The 13,598-nt window shown below is 40.3% G+C and overlaps 1 protein-coding gene across 5 annotated transcripts in view; it reads left to right on the forward strand.

The window, feature by feature from the left end:
* SOX5 (SRY-box transcription factor 5) overlaps positions 1-13,598 on the forward strand; it is a 724,053-nt gene that overhangs the window by 13,618 nt on the left and 696,837 nt on the right. For 3 of the 5 annotated variants that reach the window (XM_068949602.1, XM_068949513.1, XM_068949503.1), the window contains exons 2-3: positions 3,530-3,646; positions 5,013-5,182. The gene's annotated coding sequence lies outside the window, so the exon portion shown is untranslated. The remainder of the gene's footprint in view (positions 1-3,529; positions 3,647-5,012; positions 5,183-13,598) is intronic. The other 2 variants (XM_068949596.1, XM_068949463.1) reach the window with 1 other exon arrangement.

The following is a 13,598-nucleotide window of genomic DNA, read 5'->3' on the forward strand; positions in this document are numbered from 1 at the left end:
AAGATTGGTTTCTCTGGCTGTGAAAATATCACATCACTTAGTGCTGAAATGATGAAAAGTTTGTATCTAGCCTTACACCATCCTTCAGCATTACTGTTGATTCCTCATACCAATGTTTGTAACTGCTGTGTGATACTCAGAAAGCATCTCACATGACAGGTAGAATTAAATAACCTTTAAAGTATGTAGAGACTTTGCTTATATTTAAGAACACTTTTCCAAATGTTCATATTCCAAGGCAGCCAACAGGACAGCTAATATAAATCTGAGCAAGGATAGAAGTATGTTTAGAATTAATTTTGTAGCACTATTTTCATCACCTTGGAAAACTACAGGGATGTTAGTTTAGCAAGTCGCAGCTTTGACTAGACGGTTATATACTCTCACTTTCCGCAGTATAATCCAGCTACAAAAGCTGCTATAAAGACTGTTTTTTAAATTTTCAAGTGCAACTTTGCCAGATTAGAATGACAAAACATTCCTTCCTAATGGGATAAGCCCTGCTCTCCTACCTTATGATGTGTCTGTATCACCTGTGATTATTTTACAACAGTAAACAGAAGTTGCTGCACTGAAAGTACCAAAAATAATTAACTCTCCTGTGCCAACTCTTTCCTGTTGCTCTTGCTGCCAACTTTGTATCAATATGTTTTTAGACAATCAACATCTGGGGCTGTGACTCAGTCTCTTCAGTATTGGGACTAAGGTGTTATGAGAAGCATCATGAGAAGATTTTTTTTTCTTCTTCTGAGGCATCAAACAATAACTTTTGTTACAAACAGGACGCTACCTATATACAGTACTTACCCCATCTACATTTGCAAGTCTTAAGATAATTGTTATGCTCGTGGTTGCAATCCTCGAACTAGAGCAAGAAAAAATGCTATCACTGCCTTTCCTCCGTTCCCTCCATGGTTCAATGGATCTACTGTTAATTTATTTTTGTAAGTTTAAAAAAGGAGATTGAAATGTCTTTCATGCTGCTTCTGTAGTAGAAGCAACAATCTGGACTCTGATCTCCTTTTGTAAAGAGAAAAAAAAAATGATGGGAAAGAAATGTACAAAAAGCTAAATAATGTTTTGTCTTTTTGTTTCTGGTCCAAAGGTAGGGCTTAAACAATTCTCTCAAAAGCAAATAAAGCAGGCATGAAGGGTGCTATAAGATTAAAACTTTCTCTTAGAGGTTGTTCAGAGTTCCCAGCTCCCTTCCATGGTGTTTTCTGTACTAGTACTTGCAGAAAAAAGGCCACATAGAGCTCTGCGTATTTATTCTAGGCAGCCTTGTCCCCCTAGAATAGTGGCCACATACCACAGTTGTCATATGAAGGAGCTAAGTGGGAGCTAGAATCAGTCCCTCTGATTCTAGTTAAAATAGCTGTCTTTTTAGATATGTGCTTAAGATGCATGTTAGAGGAATGCACTTGCTTTTTCAGAGGTCATTCTGAAAAGTATTCTAAGTGCCCCAGGAGTAGATAAAACATCCCACTTTACCCACAGGGTGACAGAACCTATTTAATTTATTTTCCCTTTTGGTCAGATAGTGGCTCTATTCTCGTGACTACAGTAAATTCAGTTCGTATACCTTGGTTCTCTGTTTGCATGAGCAAATTTTTATTCATCTTCTCAGAATGCCCAAAGGCAAATTTATTTGTGCTGAATTTTGGGTAGTTTTTGTTTCACCTTGCCTTGCTTTTTCAAAAAAATGCAAAAGTCAGGGTCAGGAGGAATTCCTCTGGTCAGCCTGGAGTATTCCAAACTGAATGCTACAGTTGCTAGGGTTAGGAGCTTCAGCCTGTGTAAAAACAAAGTGTAAAGACAGAAACCATACAGTAAGAAGATAAGCATCAGCATAAGATATCTCTCGTTTGTGGTTTACAAGAGCATCATCATTACGATGGTGTAATCATGATGGAATTGCAGGACACCACAGAAAATATTCAGATAGCAGATAATGGGACACCATATAATCCAAAACTTCTCTGTCACAGTCAAAACAGATAAGCAAATGGAAAATTAATACTGGAGAAGAGGCCCCTTCAAACTTGTTCTGTTTCTTTTTAGTATCTAACGTTCAGAGTTTTTGCTGAAAGCGATTCATCAGCTTCACTTTGCTCAAAGCATCGCAATTCCTCCACAAAGCTCATGGTACAGCGGACAATCGGGAAAGGGAGGTAGCTCCTTAGGAGGGTAGAGAAATCATACCTAGTTGTGGCAGCTGCCTCTCTCAAAGCTGTCCCACAAAGGTGTGACATTGCAAAGACCAACCAATCTAGTATCCTCCAGTACTATTAGGTTTTAGCTTTATTGTTGCAAGAAACTTTGAAGAAATTAACATTTCTGACTTACAGACAGGAAGCTTCATATTGCTATGCCAAATGGCTCTTTTTGTTATTTTTATTTAATTCTAAATATCTGAAAACTCTCCAGTATTTCCGATATTTTCACTCTGCCTTCCTCGCCACTGTTCCTATTTGGAGCCGCTGCATTTTAATCTACTAAATGGTAATCCCTTTTCTTAGAGAGTAACAGACTGCATTTCAGCAGTAAGACTCAGATGAGTGAGACCTGATCTCTGCTGTTATGAATGACTTTTTAATTATGGAAAGCAAGTGCCACAATTCCAAAAGGAAAGTCCAAGTATCCCTTTCCCAGTTTTGCTCCAGCCTCTAGTCTTCTGTATCCATACACTGCGACAGACGCGACTGTGGTCTATTGGGATGTAGCTTGTTGAATACCCCTCCAGAATGGGAGAGATCCAACTTCAAGTGCTTTGATTTAATCAGGCAGAGCAGGGTCTAAAATCCAGAACTTTTCAAATCCCAGTTGACTATTCAAATTCAGAAGTTACTAGCTGTTTTGGACGGCTGAGTTTATGTTTAATTTTCAGAAGAACGGAAGTAGAGAGTGGGAATGAGCTGAAAACTTACAAGTTTGTCTCAGTGAGGAGGCAAACTGTATTCTTTGTGACTTTACTGTGAGATTTAGTGAGGAATCTGCTTTAGTGCACTTGGCATACTCATATTGTCCAGCCTTCATTTCTGTTTTTCTTGGTAACAAGGGGACTCCACAACAGCTGGGTGGCAATTGGGTATTTGGGAAGTGAGAGGAAGCTCACTTTCCGCCACCCTGGTGGTAGTTTCTGGCATGCCTAGATGAAGACAACTGCTATGCTTATTCATTTCCTATACTGTTGGGCACCAGGAAGAAACTGTGGCCAGTGCTTTCTTCATTTGTGTTTGTCGAGGCCTTTCTTCTCCCGAATGTAACTTCCCCAACTGGAAGTAAAGACATTCAGCACAGAAATAAAGCACAACCTAAAGAACAAGCTAATCTAAAATACTCCCTTTGCAGTGCTTTGCACTAGGAGCACATTGGACCAAGACTCTCAGGTCTGTTGGATACCTGTAACCATGTGATCAACTGTGTATATCCAGTGTGGGATGGAGCCAGCTCTTACAGGTGTAGAGGGAGGTTTACAATGGGTCCAGGATACAGACTTATGGGCAATATCTGGCTTCTTTGCCTCCAGCTGGTGTTTCTGCCCTTTAAGATGGAAGTGGCTCAGGTGGGACTGCTCCTTCTAGGGCGAACAGCTGAGTGTGGGAGTAAAGAAGCTTCCTGCCTGCAGTGACCAGGTGGAAGTAAGGTGAGCATAAGGACTGGGGGCTTGGGACTCATGCTTATGGGGCAAAGAGGTTGCTGTAGAGAGTAGGGTATAAAACCCCCAGCCAGGTATAAAACCCCCAGCCAGGTCTCTGGTGGTGGGAATGAATGGTTCCTAGGGATTGGGGGAGGGGAGGGGGGTACTGTAGTACCTGTGCAGTTTGCTGCAAAATAGAGGAGTCATTAATTTGTTTAAATGCATGCTTGGAAGCAATGACCTACTTGCAAGAATATAGCTGGCAGGGGAAGGCTTGGGTCTAAAACTTTTTTACTTCTGTTCTGCTTTACCTAGCCTCTTTTGAGTTTTTTCCATTTAAAGCCAGTTAATTAGTTTATAATCTAATTAAATTTGGCTTTTTAAAGTTTGGTAATCTTTGGGGAGCTCACTTTAAGGAAAAGGTCTGGGAAGATGTAGTTCAAAGCTCTGACGGATGTGGAATCCTGTCAGGCTTTCCCCTACCTCATTCACAGCTCGCTGCCAGTTAGCAGCGTTTGGGCAGCAGTGACATCACCTCCCTCCCCCAGCTAAGACAAGGGAAAGGAAGAAGCTGGTGGAGGCCAGAAGTGCGAAGCCCTCTGAGCGGAGCCTGGCTCCTGGTCCTACTCTGAGCACAGAGAGTGGCCCCTGCAGTAAGTTGGATGTCTCCCTTTGGCTCTTGTCATGGGTGGAACATTTCTGTGGAAAAACTAAAGAATCACATTCATGCTTTTTTTTTTTTGGTACTTTTTTTTGCATGTAATGCCATGATAGAACTAACCATTTTAAAGCATCTTTTTTCTTCAGAGGAAGTGATAATTGCAAAGGAATAACCAAACTAGTTACAAGACAGCTGGGCATAGGAGGGCAAGGCTGACATCTTAGAAAATGAAAAGGGGATTATGGAGAAACATTTCCTATTAATTCTTGCTGCCAGTTGGTCCTGGAATTCCTCTGGATATTATTGGAAGTCAGTCATCTAATTATGCAAGGGTCTTCAGTGACCTGTTTGAGTCTCTTGCACAGTGATGGCTAGAGTTACAGGTTTCGAGAGCATTATTTTTTAGTTCTTCTACCCTGAAAACTTATTGCTGTCCATTCACTTTTCTGAAAGAAGCATTTTATGTTAAACAAAGACATTCATGCAGGTCTTATTGTTGGGCTTGCTGTTATCTATTTATTCCTAAAGTAAACTCAAGGTTAGAACTGACTGCAGGCACTAAAGTGGCGATTTCTTACAATAATATCAACAAAAAAATCTCATTTCCATCCGCTTTTGAAAACTCTTGGCCTTCAGACTCTATTGTGAAGTTCTTACTAGGTCATCCAATTAATAGCTTGACCTATATTTATTTTATTTCTCTTGCTACAGGTTAATTTTGACCTCTGGAATTCAGCAGAGAAATAAAGCACAAAATAATGCTGCATTAGTTAAAAGAAACTGTTGCAACATAAGTTGAAAAGCCGAAACTGACGGGCAAAGGTGGCAGGGAAGAAGACATACTACGTAATCTCTGATGGCGATATTCATAGCATCTCACAGTAAGTGCATTCAAATCAATTTCTAGGAACTAACAGTTGCCTCTTTTGGATGGAGGGGGGAGTGGTGGTGGCAGAAGAGGACTTAAAGTGAAAACATATTAAAATAAGTTATTTATAAAAGAACATGGCTCCTACAGTCTTCATTTCAAGACTTTTATATCTTCATTGCTTTGTACTGTATTTGCATCGACATAGTACTTCATATTTGCATCTTAAAGTAATTTAACTTAGCAGCTGCTGCCAACTTATTAAGGGACTGCATGTTTTTTTTTCTTCTGAAAATTAGGTGCAGCTCTCCAGCGTGTTTCCTGTCTGGTCTCCAAAAATAATATTCCGTGTCTTAGGCTAACACCTTACTGAGAGGAATCACCTGCCTTTGCTTAATCCACAAAACCAACTAGTTAGGCATGTGGACTAGGCTGTGTTGGAGCTCTTTTGGGCACCACGGGCGCCTACAATAGTTGTAGCCATTCAGAGAGCATTAGCATTTTGAAAGGTTTAACTGACAGAGAAGCACACTTGTGGCTTGGGGAATACAGATGCTGAGAAAATGTTTAAATTCATGTAATGATTTGGATCTTGAGGACCACTTGATTCACCTTTGCAACCTTGTCTCCAGACAGTGCCACAGGCTTAACTTACCTGCCAAGAAGTGTGAGCGTTCCTTTGAGTCTCTGTAAAATGCAACTGTGTGCAACTTTGATAGCTTTTACAACGCATAAAACTACTGTTCAGAGTAACTCCCTTCAGCTACTTTTAAGTCAAGTGAAGTAAGAGTAAATATTTCTCAGCAGGTTGGAATTCCAAATGCCACTTCTCTTTCTGTCTTTAGAGTCTCTTTATATATACGTATGCATATATATCACGCAGGTTCAAGCTGAGACATTTAGGGGTCAAGGGAAAAGGAATCTGGAAAAATCACAGAACAGTCTTGATAAATATTCATAAATAGAGTAAATTCCATAAAAGTGTTTTTTCTAATGTGAATAAATGAAGTACAAAATTAATGTGAAGAACTTAGTATGTGATTATTAAAATGTGAAAAAATTACATTTATCTTAAGCTGTCATTGATACTCTTAGTATATACAGCTTTAACAGATCCATTATTATTTTCTACAGTGATAAATACAGGCTTTTCTCATTAGGCATGATATGCTAATATGACTGGCATTGCACTAACATGGAATTTTTTTGCTAACCTGATGAGGGCTGGGCAAACTTTTTGTGCTAAAATCAACTCTGCAGTGAGCCGCTTCTCTGGAGGAGAGCGCCTATCTCATAGCTCACGAGCGAGGCTTGGCTCATGAAGGCATGCTGGTGGGTGCTAGAGGGGGCTCCCACTGCCATGTATTGCCTCTCAACTTGTGAGAGGGGGATCCCACAGAGTACTGCGAAATCTTGCCCTGACCTGGGATAGATGCAGCCTTGATCTAAATGGTATGTAAGTTCTGCCATGTTGCATGGGACTCTACAGTGTGCCGGCTAGTCAATACCTCTGTGATGAATCCACACCTCAAATGCTTGGGTATGGATATATATATATGCCTGTAAGTGGTCCAGTGGAGCCCTGACAAGGCTGGGCAGAAAGCTTAGGTTTGAGCTTGCTCCACCTTCTGGGGTGAGGCAGTTCACTGTGTGAATGCTTATGCTACCATTCGCACTCTCTTTCTGGTGTTATTAAAAGTGTGGAGCCTGTTAAATAGTGGTTAGTCTTGGCTTTTCCCACTTCCAGGCACAGATTTAAATAGTGGCTAGTCCCACTTCTCCCAGTGCCAAATGTGTACTGTCACACAGGGGTTGCTGTCCTGGTTTGGGTCCCATCCTGCTCCCCCAACAAGTAAGTGAGGCTCTTCCTCTGTCCTCAACATGTTGGTTTACAGCCCTAGATCAATATGACTAGCCCAAAGCTTGCTTCTTGCTTTTTTAGTCCAAATCTAGCTTCCTGTAAGGCAGAGAACATGTTCTGTTAGCTAGACCGTGAAACTGGTGTTTTATTCTCCCATTTTCAGTCCCAGAGCTGAATCCTTCTTCCAAGGAGCAAGATAAAAGTACTGAGCCTGGGGTCAATCCTGACTCTGAGCAGGCTCTTTTCTAGTGGCTGTGAGTGTAGTGCGGGTAAGGTAACTCTCAGGACAACTTCAGACATCTTAGGCTCCTTGTATGTCCTCTGTAAACGCTGTCTCATTTGGAATTGGCATGATCAAGGTCACAAAAGATGAATTTGTTGCTTTGCTCAGAACATGTACTGTCTTTGCCCCTTTTCCTTCTGTCTTGAAAGGGATCTTCATTATCTCATTATGCACGTACTATTCCGGTTCACATTTCAGATTGCTGCTTACTTCCTTACAGTTCCTTAGGTTTTTTATTTTTTTTTTAAATTGTGTTATCACCTTGTTTTAACTGATTAATGCAGAAAAGGGCTGGATGAATAATTCATTATGTGTGATTTAATCACAGAATTTACGTTTCCTTTTGTTTCATGAAATGTCTGAAAATATATCAAAGCTTCCTTTCAGTTATTTGTTTTTGCAAAGTTATTTTGCCAAATAATTGCAATAAATATTTTTGTGCTCGAGGTGAAGCACTCATTGTGCAAGAATTTGACATGGGTATCCAACACTATTACAATGTCAGTAGAGACAAAGGGGAAAGTTTGTTTTTTTTTTTTGGGGGGGGGGGAGGGAGGGTTGTGTATGTGTGGTTTATTTGTTTGTTTTTGTTTTTTGAGCTCTACTCCCATAAGTTCTGTCCACACCTCACTTGATGAACAAGAGCATAGGTCTGCTTTGGAAGTAGGTAGGGAGCCAGGTTGTTTCTTCTCTAATTCTCTGTTTGGAAATTTAGGCAGATAGCGCTGTATTCATTACTCCTCAAATTCTTCTTTAGAGCTATAGAGACTAGAAATGGAACATTATAAAAAATATCTTCCATTTTTTCCCTCCTAAATTCTGAACAACATCTGTCTGAGTATCGGGTTATTAGGCAAGCCCTTAATAAGGTGTAAGGGGCAGCACACACCACTTCTCCCTGAAGAAGTAGTTCTGTATCTGTTTGGTTCTGTCATGGATCTCCTGGGTTTTGTCTAGCAAAGTTAAAGATAGATAACATTTGTTACTTGCAATGTTTCAATCACCCTTTGAAATCCAAAGACAAGTACTGCAGCTGGTAGCAGTAGACTTAAAATGACAAAAGCATATTTGGTGGAGGAAAGATTTACTAGCTGTGCAGAAAAGCCTGGAATCTGGGGGCAGTGGATGAGCTCTGAGCACTTCTTTCTGTAAATGGCTAAACTGATAAGAAAGTATTGGTATCTAGCAGCGCCTGTTAGCCAGAGACCCAAAGCATCTTTACCAGCAATTTCCACTGCAGATTATGAGTCTTACAGGCACACAAATATAAAAAGAAAAATATCTGTATTTTTTTTGTTTTAATAACCTTTTTCTAAGGAGACAGAGAGAAGATTTGCCCTCCTAAAATAATGGTAGAGATAGCAAATCAGATGGTAGTGGGGGAGAGGAACAGCCTTGAGGAGAGTTTTTTTTTTAAGGCTTTCATTCCATCATGTACCTTGGAAATAGCTCAAGTGAGGGAGAATCTGCTATGCCAAATCTAAACTTGGCCCTGGTAGAGGCAGATAAGGACCTGTGCCTAGTGCAAGCCATGGGAAGAATCATATTTGGAGACAGGCACAGCTGATTGAATCAAAGATAGTGATAACCTGTGGATCAGACTATGCATCTTTTTGACAAGTATCAGCTGTTCATTCCCAGCCTCTGGGTGACTCCTTTATACCAGATGCAGTATTTCAAAAAACAATTGCTAGTGTTGTGGATTAGGGGAAAAAAATGTAAATTGGAAGCGACCCAAGTTCCGACTATGCATGGGCGTCCCATGGGTCAGATGAGAGAGGCTGTTTCCCAGGAATCACAGGCCAGATAACATTTGCAGAAATTGTGGAGGCAAAGGCTATTAGAAATGGGATCCTCTGAATAGAGGGGAAGCCACATAAGAAGAATTAAAATTTGCTAATGCAGTAGGGTCACCATTAGCAACAATTAGAATCCCTAGTGCGGGGTCCTGCCCCTAAACTGCTGCTATTACTTGTCTGGAGACATTGACAGGTCAAAGGTTACAGGGGACAAACGATCTGAAATCAGTGATCCATGGAAAATGGCAAGTGTGGAGGACAAGTTAGTTTTCAGCTGTAGGAGTTAAATAGGCAGCTAGTGCTTGTCAGCCACTGCGTACAGCAGGAGAAGTCCAGCTGTTTATCCCATCAAGACTGCTGCTAAGCTACATACTGTATCAAGCTGGATGAAGCAAAAGTAAAAGCAAATGGTATTATTTACCAGGAGGTGCAGCTAGTGGAAAAATCAGATGTTTAGAAAACAGTTTTAAAGTCTCTAGCAAGAGAAAGAAGAGGTCAAGAGCTGTGAGTCGAGGAGCCAAGACTTGCCAGATGCATCCATAGATGGCAGGTAACAAATATATAGGCAGTTGCTCTTACCTTTTTCCAAGATTAAGGTGTTTGTGAGACTATGCTCAAATAAGGGAGTATTCAGAGAGACAGCTTTTATATCCCTTTCCTCTGGAATAGCCAATAACAGTGAGAGCCCAAGCATTTACCCTAATTCTGAGGTAGGTTTTACAGTCTGAGATGTGCTTAGTACTTCTGCATCTATATGGCTAGCAGCATCTATTTAGCAAGTTCAGAGCAAGCCTGAGTAAGTCTTTGTGCTCCACAGTACCTATTTAGTCTCTGTGAAGTCCAGCTAGACTTATTCTTTCTCTCTCTCTCCCCCTAAAATCAGTCTTGCTGATCTGTCTTGCTTTTTTCTCTGAGATGACTTCTGGAAAGTCGTAGTTCCCAGTGACTTAGTGTAGTGGGCAGGGGCAAGCCTGCAGCCAGCTACAAAGACATGTGACAGGGCTGAGCATTAGGTCTGAGGACCCCTTTCTGGAGGGGTGAGGTAAAAAAGATGACCTGGAAGAAAGCTGATTAGATATAGGCTACCAGGGAAAAGGTGGGGAGTGATGTGCCACACAGGAAGAAAAGAAAGTGTAGCTGTGTTTTGGAGAAAATATTTGTTCCTTTCTTGCAGGACATCATAACCTACACATACAACATCCCAGCAAACAGGCCAGGGTGTGATCTCACTTTTAGTGTTGTGCTGATTATTATAAATCTTTGTGGCTGGCATGATGTGAGTCATTACCACAACCAAGCAGAACTCCTACAATAGTAGCTTAGGCATAAGACCTCTATTGCCAGACCCACTCAAAAGTTACAAATCGTTTCCACCAGTGTACGGTTTTGAAGGACGGTAAATAAGATGCAAGATAGCAAAGGTATTCAAAGTGATACGGAAAGATTAGTAAGCTACTTTCTTTTGCTCATAATATTAGAGATAACATCTACTGCATCTTTAATTATATTAAAAATGAGAAGAGGAAATACTAGTTTTGAGATATCACAGCCAACTGATAGGACTCATTGAAGTGAGATACCCATGAGGCTTGATTTTAACAGACTTAGAAGAAAAGGGGGCATATTTAAAGGGATGGGAAGATTCAAAGATCTAAAACAGAACCACGGAGAGTTGCACTCAGCAGTATGAGAATGAAATCTAAACACAAATTGAAAAAATCAGGCAGATATTTATCTGTTGGATAAATCTTTCTGTAACTGTCCACAACGGTTGCCTTTCCCTTTCCTCTGAAGCAAGGTAAAAGCTAGCAGAATGCCAGTATATTGGAGAATGGCAGTCTCCAGTTTGCAAGCAGCAGCAGACAAGAAGTTCCCAGACATGAATAATGAGTAGCAATAGATGCTTAAGAGTAAAGTAAGCCAGTTTTATCCAGAGGATCTACTTAAGGCTTCCATTACAAGGATTAGGTCTCTTCTTCTCCATCAGAGCTTGTTCTCGGCCAGTCCTATGTTACTGGCAGGCTGACATACAAAAATTGTCAATGTGAGTCAGTTGAATCCATTTTGGCCTGGGAGATGAGGACTTGCTGTTTGGAGGAATAGTTTTTAGTCTGGCACCTTAACCCAGTAGACCTCAAAGTACTGAGAAGTACATTACTCTTTGAGAGGAAGGATTAGTAAGCGCTAGGCGAAGGCACTTCCCAGCGTCTGAAGTGCTTCGTGTCAGAACTGTGACAAGGCAAATGAACGAAGTTGCAAATTTTCATCCTGTGAGAGGAACACATATATAAGAGTGAACTGAACTGCATTTAAGTTCTGAAGACACCAGGCCATATAAGTCTGTGAAGTACCAGGTTCAAAGCCAAATAATACAGATTCTGTTTTGTTTTGCAGCCTAGGAATAGCTGGTTTGAAACCCGCAAGCAGTTTTATGTCCATAAGAGTATTAAGCAAGAAGTTTCAGTATGAAATCATTATCTTCCCTCTTCTAAATCCAAATACTAATTGCAACCTTGCTGTGAGCCTACAATATTAAGGCTATCATAGCCATGGCAACTGGAAGCTTCATTAAATGGAATACACATCCGCTGCACAAGATTGGGGTTTTGTTGTGGTTGTTTTTTGGGCAGTAGGCAAGGATTTCTTTTCAGCAGCCATGGTATATAGGTCAAAAGAACTTTCAGTTCTTCAAACCCCTGAGCTATTTTGCCACATATGCTCTGCTATCATTTAATATTTTGTGTATCTGTATAATTAATTTCAATGCAGGATGGCTTGTTTATCCACAGACACAAAAAAAAAAGCAAATTACAATTTCAGTATGGATTTTTATAATGGCCCATTTACATTTCAGGATTCAACCCATAATAAAAACTTTTGTGTTGTTATAATTAGGCTGATTTTTCTTAAAACCAGGAGATAAACATCTATGTAAATAGCCTCAAAAAGGTATTATTTTTAAGAAAAGAGCACTTCAAATGAGCTGCTTAAAGTCACCTTCTATGCTTTGCATGATAATTGTAATGCAAAATAACAAACAGCACAGGGCACCAAGTACAGCACTTCAAGGATGATACTGTGCCATTTATATAAGGATAATTAGGCATTTAAAAACAATCAAAATCAGTTTAAAACCTACCAATTAAAAAAAAGGGGGATAGGATATTTAAGCTTATTGAAGTAAGTTTCCATTTACTTGATTTTTTCCTGAGAGTATGTGTCCATAATGATCTCTCTGCCTCCAAAGCATCCGAGTACACGCTGAAATTAATTGCTGGGGAAAAGAGCCAGCACCATAGCAGTGCAATTCTGTAGGCCATGGGTGAAATTTCAGGCGTGAATATGCCTTACCTATTCATGGGTGAATATGAGGTTAGTTTTTACAATGGAAAAGATGCAGCTTGTCACATAGTATAGAGATAAATTTATATTGGGTAAAGAACTTTTTTGTTTGGATTGCTTATTTTAGTTTTCAGAAAGAAAGTGTGAGAGAAAAAGCTATATCAACACAACTATCTTCATGCAGGTATAATTGTATCCATGCTAATGAGATCTCTACCAGCAAAATCTCTGAAACGTTGCACCTTAATTCAACGCTACTCTGTCAGCAAAAATTTCTGTTCAAGAACATAATATTTATGCATGTTTATAAATGGTTAAGAAAGGGCTAATAGTCAGACTTCATTAGCGTGTGCAGAAGGTACTGGGAGATGTTAGAGACTAGCTGCTTATGCCTATGATTTACAGCAATTGTCCTGCTGGAACCAGTAATTATGTAACAATAGATTATCTTTTAGCAAATTATTTATAAACATACTTTTTTGTGTAAATTATACCAACAGTTGTTCAGAGGAGAGCTTTACACCAATAAATATTTTCATATAGAATATGGGAAGAGAGTTTCCACCAAGGCTTAAAGTGTTGCTACTAATGGTAGAAATGTGTTCAGGCAGTTTGTGTATGTAACAGAAGAAATCATTCAAGTCCATTTCATCTGAAGGAATCTATCACATTTCCCTACCACTGTGATTAAAACTAACGGGGCTGGAAGTGCTATTTGGTTATACAGTCTTGAGGTAGAAGACAGGACCTGGTCTGAAGTGCAACTTGTCATTTGCTGTGAAATGGAGAATCTCCTGTTGTATTTTCCTTTTAGGAGAGAGTCAAGATCTTTTTTCTTCTTGCTGCTCGGAGGCTATCGGTGCAGAGGGCAGGGGTGGAGGAGGTGCTGTTGGCCACGGCCGCACAGCTCTCCCCTTGCACAGAGGCAGTGCAGTGTGCCAAACTGCCTGTCCTCGTGGTGCAAATAGGACCTGAGTGAGTCCTGCAGACTGCCTGAAACTGCAGTCCTTTCCCCAAACTTGAAAAATGAACTAAATGGGAAACTACTCATTCCCATTTAAATACCCCTTTCCCTGAAATGGGGAAATTGTGAATTACCCTAAATTCGGTGGACCATTGCATAAGCATGAGGAAAGGCGATTAG

The sequence above is a fragment of the Struthio camelus genome, chromosome 1 (assembly GCF_040807025.1).
Source record: "Struthio camelus isolate bStrCam1 chromosome 1, bStrCam1.hap1, whole genome shotgun sequence".
NCBI classification, from domain to species: Eukaryota; Metazoa; Chordata; class Aves; order Struthioniformes; family Struthionidae; genus Struthio; species Struthio camelus.